Raw genomic sequence first — 8264 nt, 5'->3', positions numbered from 1 at the left:
GATGGAGGAAGAATTTTCAACAAAACTATGAGGACAGTTTATTTGGTAGCACCATCAAGTTTGTGAAGAAACTTTCCACCTGTGGCCAAGTCTATGTATGTAAATAAAGATTATGAAGCAAAAAAAAAAATCAAATTGGGACCACTAGAGTGTTTTTCATGTGTATGCTGCTTTTCTCAAACCCAGATCCATTTACTGAAATTTTATGTCATAGTTTTCATACACACCAGAACATTCAATACCACCACCACCCCGCCACAAAGGACAGACATCATTAGCTGAAAGGGAGAAAATGATATATTTTTCCATCATTACAAAAGAGAATGAGAGATGAGGCTTTCCATTATTCTTTAGAAAACTACTGTGGAATGTTTGGCCTACTGTTAGCACTGGCCCTCAATGTTCTCAGAATGGGAGGATTCAGCCTTCATTGGTTGAATAGCCTGAAGGAACTGTTCAATCAGGTATAAATAATTAAAGGCTAACATAAAAACTACTTCAACCTTTCTAAAAGCAGCACTATGTTCAAGAGACCTTTAATTTTTTCTCCATCTAACACCTTTCCTCTATCTAAACCTTTATGACCTCTATCACCTCCACCTTGTGTGAGTTCAGTTTTGAATTGTTCACCCTAATCCAAATGATGGAATACTGCAATCACAATGCAATGAAAATACAACCCCACATATTAAAACAGTGTCAAAGCTCTGTGTATATTGTTCTGAAATATAAAAGAAAAAAGAAAAATATATGCTATAAGAGTTTGGTTTTGAAAATGTGCAGTCCAATTACTAATATATTTAGTTAATTAGTTTATTATGCTAACCCTATAAACTAGTGTCTTCTCTGAGCTTATCAAGGATGAGTAACATGGTGGAAAGGTCAAGCCTTACTATTAAGGAAGGCTGTGACCTTGGAGATCTGCTGATGGACAGCTGGAGTAGATGCCACTGGGGCAGATAGCCAAATGGTATGATTCAGTATAAGGCTTATCAATAACAATAACAAAGCCTTTATTGGCATACAGTTTTAAAAAGCTTATCCGTATGCTTATTTAGCTGAATTCTTGTTAAGTCTGTGCAGAATCAGCATTAGATAGTTTTAGGTAATCTAAATTAATTGTGAAGTACATTCCTAATTATTGTAGACACCTCCACATCAATCTGTGGCTCTCTTTGATGACAGAATTAAACAAAGAGATTTCATTACAGAAGTCTTTTCCGCATAAGTTGTTTATAATGTATCTTGCCTCCAAATGTTTAGGTGAGCGCTTCTACTGCGATGAAAACTAAAATCCCCATCCCTTCCAGGAGAGTGGGTGGGTCAGTTTGCTTCAAGGCGTCGAAAGAGGCCGAAGCCAACATGTGCTCCCTTATGTAGGGAGCTTGCTCCATCCTAATGCCTGCGTGTGTCAGCACGCCTATTGCTGGGTGGTAAGATGCTGCCGTTCGGCTACCTAGGAACACGCATGCTCCTCCTCTGGAGCTCTTACCACGTGCCCTGCCCCCTGTCGCAATTACAGGCCTAGTTGACTCTAGTGCAGTTATTTATTGCTCTAGAACAAGATTTAGCAACTGCTGAATAAGATGTTTTAATTAAGCCATTTCTTATTTTGTTATTCTATCCGTAGACCCAGAAATATTACAAATAAATATATTACAATATATTACAAATAAATGCACTTAAATAACCTTTTATTATATCACCTTTACTGATGATAATTTCCTTAAATTTCATTCAATATATCATGTGTAATTTCTGATTTAACTTTATTTCCATTTAGCCATATATCCCCTCTTTGATAACAGTTGCATACGTTCTGTCTGATTGGGTTTTTGCAGTTGCTATTTCATTTACCCTGTGGTGTACGTAATTGACTAATAATGTCTATAATCTGCCTCTGTGATTAACTCATTTGCTGCAATAAAATATTTCAGATCAAATTATGTTAAAGAGAGACAAGAACTGGTTCCCCCTTCCTTGGGGGCTGATTTTTTGATTTCAGAAAAGTATCCATGTGTATCTTTCTGTATTAAACCAAAAATACTCCTATATTAAAAATAAATGAGCTCTCAAAACACTATGCCATAATTAAGAAAAGAAAGATTATCTAGATTACCTCAGTTCCTTTAAATTCTAGTTAGAAAAATAGAATTGCAATTCAGATCCCCCCCCCCCAAATTTAATGATATAATTATAAGAGGCTGAGTAGAATGTCAGTATTTTGTCAAACTATTTATTGCAAATATTGGAAAAAGAATAGTCTTCAGAGGGAGAGAATATTGTCATATTTTCAGAAGGCAGCTGTATTGATCTGCAGTAGAACAGTTGGATTTGAGTCCAGTAGCACCTAAGAGACCAACTAGATTTTTGGGGTAGAAGCTTTTGAAAGTCTTAGTACTCAGATATATTAGAAGAGAATCTTTGAAAAGGGAGCGCTAGAGAATTTCAGACTGGAGTTTAAGTTCAATTGTTACAGGAGTTTTAACCCACTATTTCCCACAATGCAGACTCAAAGCAGTTCATGTCAACAGCAAAAACAAAAAACATCAAATACCAAACATATTTAAACACAAGTGAAGTTATGAAAAATCTACTTGCCATCAACATGAGCTGAGGAGGAAAGGCAGATTGGCGGTATCAATTCTATCATCAATGGCAACATCTTCTCCCTAGGGAGAGAATGAAATATGAAGATGCAATTTAAGGATACATTTTCAGAAAAAAAACTTCAAAGGAACAGTGATGATCTTTATATGGTACATGTAAGCCCACAGATGCAAAATAATTTTTCACTGTAGATTCTGGGATTTTCCCTCTCAGAATTCCATAATGGGGAAGTATTAATCTATTAATTACTATAAGGCACGTATGGAGTAGGGATGTGTGCTCCAATATATCTGGTCCAAATATAACCCCACCCTGATCAAAAATTTGCTCATTGGGTTGAGTTTCGTAGGTTATCCATGTTGGTCTGAAGTAGATCAGCTAAAGTCCAGTCCAGTAGCACCTTAGAGTGCATTTTCATGTTATGAGCTTTCAAGAATTAAGGCTCACTTGATCAACTTATCTAACAATGGGAACTTAAACTGTTCAAAGCTCATACCTTGAAAATCTTGTTGGCCTTAAGGAGCTACCAGACTAGAACCTAACTTGTTGGGGCTGTAAGAGATGGTTATTTTTTTTTAGTACTGCTCCTTTAGTGAGAATAATTCTTTTTGCCCTGTTGGTTGCCTTGAAACTGATGCTCCATTTGTCCCTATCAAGGTTTGGCACAACCCGAAAAACCAACAACAACCAGCTGGCACAGGGATCTTGAAAATACATATTCTAGAAAACAATGAAGCTCCTTTTTCTTATATACAATAGGGTTTAATCATTTCCTCAATTTCTCCATTGTTGTTTTTTCTTTGGGAGTCATAATGATCAGCAGCTGGTTCAGAGGGAGGTTGGAAGAAGAAGTGATTGGAGGGAACACTTGACTGCCAGAAAAAAAGTTCGGGAAAAGAAGATGCAGTTCTTGATTTGTCTTTCCTACCTAAATTTTCATGCTGAATTGAATAAAAATGCTTATTGAGAATTCACAAGCAATAAACTGAGGGCTTCTTAGGCTAATATTGGTTTGAAAGTATAAATAAAAACCAGACAATATTTCTGAGAAAGAAAGACTACCATTTCTGGCACAAATTTTTAATTTTTTAAAATGTATTTATTTTATAGATTGCCCTTACATGGAAGACTTAGGGTGGCTTACAACAAAACAATCACAATAATAAAATCAATACATACATTCACATAGCATCATGCACCATTTATATGCCTGAGGAGTAAACACATCACCATCCCTCCATAACTCAATACATTCATAAATCAAATCCAGGAGATTGAAAAAAGGGAAGAAAGGGAAAAAGAGGTCAGCTAGATGGCTGCCATTGCAGCCCTCAGTGATAGACCTGGTAGAATAGCTCTAACTTACAGGCCCTGTGAAATTGTATATAGTCTCACAGAGTTTTGCTTGGCAGAGTATTCCACCAGGTCAAGGTCAGAGCCGAAAAGGCCCTGGCCCTGGTTGAGGACAGCTACTCAACTTTTGGGCCAGAGACCCACGCATCTAGTCCAATAGCATCAATGGGCTGGCCCATCATCAACTGATCCGGTAGGATTCTGTCAAGCAAAGATTTTATGTTGTATGTATAGGAATTAGCTGAGATAATAATTAATGGGTGGAGTAAAGTTTGAATGGGCTGGCCATTCTGATGCAGTGTACAGCATTTCTAGTCTACTTAGCTGGGATAAAGGTGGAAATATCTTTAGTTTTGTGTGCTAGAAGCTTTTGAAATATTAATATAAGCAGTTTGTTCTTACATGCTCAAAAACATGTTAAATTTAAGTCCCTCACTGTATCTGTTCTGAACAAGGAGAATGAATTATGGAATATTCGACAAATATTTTGCAGGCTAAGGATGACTGCCACAAAACTTTCAGGGTGAGTTTTCAAGTTCTGCCCAGTACATTAACTGCTTGACACCATTATGAGTAGAATACAATATTATAGCACAAGAATTACTGCCCTAATTGGCGTTGCAGTTATAGAGTTTAATACTGCCTCTTTATGAATTCATTGTCCCTTTACCAGCTATGTGACAAGTTTAATGATGAATAGATTTGTTATTCAGAATTGTCGAATACAGCTCTGTCTAATTTAATGGCTGTTTAACATGCTTATTTAAGTGAAGCACAAAAGGTTAGTTCAGCAATATCCTTTGAAAAAACAAAGCAGTGTTTGAAAAATCTCTTGGAAATAGAAAGCAGCCAGTAAAAATCCATATTTCTGTAAACTTACTGATAAGAAAAACAAACATGTTTTACTTTCACTCTCATGTATCTTATCTATGGACAGCAAATATTGCCTCTTAAAATTTAAGAGTTGTTGCCCAATAATAAATACAATCATAGAGTATGAAGTTTTTTGAGCAGTTCCTGGGTCTTTATGGGAAATTGTGCAGAGAAGTAAGCAAATGTTTATTTTTAAATATGTTCAATTTTCTAAAAAAAAAAAAAAGCAATGAAACTCCATATTCTCACAATGTGTCCATGGGAGGATGGGTTATCTTAGGCAATTGCAATATTGCCAGCTTTCAAACCTTGGCTTCTGTCAGTAAAAGGTGTGTGGTGGGGGGAGGGGGGGCTTGCCATGGCTGTCTTGGCCTCCCAGTCTACCTCTAATCCAGGGAAGGAAGGACTCATTGAGGTAAACTTCAATCGCAACTACCAGCAACTTGGTACCATGCAATACATGCAGTTTACTTGTGTGTGGCTATGGTTACCAGATGACTTGATGTTGTGCAATTTGTCTGGGCCCAATAGTCTCCACACAACTTGCATGACTTGCCCAAGCCCACCAGTGGCTACAAGTCACCTGAGCAAATTTTTTTGAAACCTTGCTATCATGTGACTCACAACTTTGTCAGACGTTTCCCAGGGAGAGGCTGTGAAGAGGAGAGAAGAAGGGAAAGCTGAGATCTAGCGTGGTGTACTGGTTAGAGCAGGGGTAGGGAACCTTTAACACTCAAAGAGCCATTTGGACCCATTTTCCACGGGAAAAGAAACACTTGGAGCTGCAAATAATTTTTGACATTTAAAATAAAGTTAACACTGTATATATTGGGGTTTTTTACCTTTTACTCTGCTCATTCTGAGAAGCGCATGGATGCGTCCGCCCTGCTGCCTGCAGGGCGGGCAAGGATGGGGCCAGCAGCTTGGCCTTGCCGGCCGCCGGGAAAGCGCCCACCCCGCTCAAACGGAGTGGGCGAGAGGGGAAGCCCAGCCGGCTGTGGGCAATTGGTGCACCTGCCCTGCTGCCTGCAGAGTGGGCAAGGATGAAGCCGGTGGCTCAGCCTCACCGGCTGCTGGGAAAGCGCCCGCCTCGCTCCAACGGGGTGGGCGAGAGGGGAAGCCCGCAGCATGGCCCAGCCGGCCGCAGGCAATTAGTGCGCCCGCCCTGCTGCCTGCAGGGCGGGCAAGGATGAAGTCGGCGGCTCAGCCTCGCCAGCCACCAGGAAAGCACCCACCTCGCTCCAATGGGGCAGGCTAGAGGGGAAGCCCACAGCGTGGCCCAGCCGGCAGCGGGCAATTGGTGCGCCTGCCCTGCTACCTGCAGGGCGGGCAAGGACTCATGGAGCTGCAGTGCAAGGGCAGAAGAGCTGCATGCGGCTCTCAAGCCGCAGGTTCCCTACCCCTGGGTTAGAGTGTCAGAGACACCCCGGAGACACTCAAGTCCTTATTCTGCCATGAAAGGTTGTTGCATGATTTTTGGCCAGTCACACACTCTGTCAGTATAATGTACATCACAGGGTTGTTGGAAGGATTTAATGGAGGAGAGGTTCATGATGTAAGCTGCTTTGATTTCCCATTGGAGTGAAAGGTGGGGCTCCAATCAGGTAAATATATAACAAAGTTGGAGACTGGGGGAACACAGATAAGAAAAATATTGGCTAGTGAATGGTAAATACAGAAGAAAGCAGGGAGATGATACAGGGGCTGTCAGGAAGAGTAAAAGCGGAAATAGTGTTAGGAAGGGGATATAAGGGGACTTCTGGTACAGAATATGGCACTTGATGGATGTGCCTGGCTTTGATCTAGTTTTGCCAGGCAATGAAGCTCAAGCATGCAGTGCTGAAAGATGTACAAAAGTCACTCCATATGGAATAGAGAGCCAGAGAAGCTCCATGTACTCTTGGAGCAATCTCCTCCAAGCAGGATCTTGTGGGATCACTTACTGTAGCAGTGTGCTGGAGTTGAGAAGCTGGAAGTAACAGTAATTACTATCTTTTCCCATATGAACTATCAAAACCCCTCAGGAGGAAACATCCAAGTTGTGTATCTGTTATGGATGGAATGAAGATTCCTGGAAATAGGGGTGGGTAGCATGGTGGCCAAGTTTGCGGATGATATCAAATTAGGCAGGGGGGTGAGAACCGCAAAGGATTGCGAAGAGCTCCAAGCAGATCTTTATAAATTAGGTGAGTGGGCTAAGAAATGGCAGATGCAGTTCAATGTAGCAAAATGTAAAGTGATGCACATGGGGTAAAAAATCCAAACTTCACATACACGTTACCGAGGTCAGTGCTATCAGTCACAGACCAGGAAACGGATTTGGGCATCTTAGTTGATAGTTCCATGGGAATGTCAGCTCAATGCATGGCAGCTGTGAAAAAGGCAAACTCTATGCTGGGGATAATTAGGAAAGGAGTTGATAATAATGTCAGAGCACTGTTGATCAGCAAAATCTAAATGACAGCCTCTTTCTGGGACTACTTGGAAAGCAACTATGATTGGTTAGTGAACTGTATATAAGGCAGCACTGTACTTTGCATTGTGAGACACTTGTCTTTGCACTGCCTGGCGAAGCACTTTGTCTGAGAGAGCAACATTTCTGTGAACTGAATAAAGTAGGACCGCTTCTATGAAGCTGAATTGCTGTGTGCGTCTCAGTTCCTGCTGCGTTCCAGTGTGTGTTGCGCAACTCTGCTATCCGGGGATTGAATCCCACTTCAGTACCACACACCCCTCAACAGGTTATGGGCCCAGCCAGCCAGTAGGCTTACTCGTAAGGACTGTATGGTACTGTGTGTGGCCGTCCTGACAGCGTGTTGGTGTTCCAGATGGCTTCATCCTCCTCCTATATGCCTGTGACAAGGCTGAATGAGAGGAATTATGCTACCTGGAGTGTGCAGATGCAAGCTTATCTCTTGAAGGAAGATTTGTGGATGCCTGTAAATGACCCTCCTGCAAATCCCACTCCTGAGGAGGTTTGGGCAGAGGAGAAGGCTCGTAGGTCCATTCTTCTGGCTGTGGAGACGTCTCAACTCCTGCATCTAAAGGATTTGCCATCTGCTCAAAGTTGCTGGCAAGCTCTGAAGGCTCTATATCAGCGAGAGACCATGGGAGTAAAAATAATGTTGACAAGGAAACTCTACAGAACTCTTCTGAAGCCGGGTGAGTCCTTATCAGCACATATTCAGTCTCTGCGTGTGATTTTTGCTGAGCTGGCAGATCATGGTTTGACTTTTGAGGATACCCATAAGGCATTTATCCTTCTTTCTTCTTTGGATGAGTCATATGAGAACGTTGTGAGCAGTTTTCAGACGTTACCGGATACAACTCTTACTCTGGATTTTGTAATCTTTGAACTGCTGAATGCTGACAAACAAAGGGAGTTTCTGGCAAGTTCGTCTAAGCAGAAAACTTCTACAGTGGTTGCT

The sequence above is a fragment of the Sphaerodactylus townsendi genome, linkage group LG04 (genome assembly GCF_021028975.2).
Source record: "Sphaerodactylus townsendi isolate TG3544 linkage group LG04, MPM_Stown_v2.3, whole genome shotgun sequence".
Classification (NCBI taxonomy): Eukaryota; Metazoa; Chordata; class Lepidosauria; order Squamata; family Sphaerodactylidae; genus Sphaerodactylus; species Sphaerodactylus townsendi.
This window is presented reverse-complemented; position numbering follows the sequence as displayed.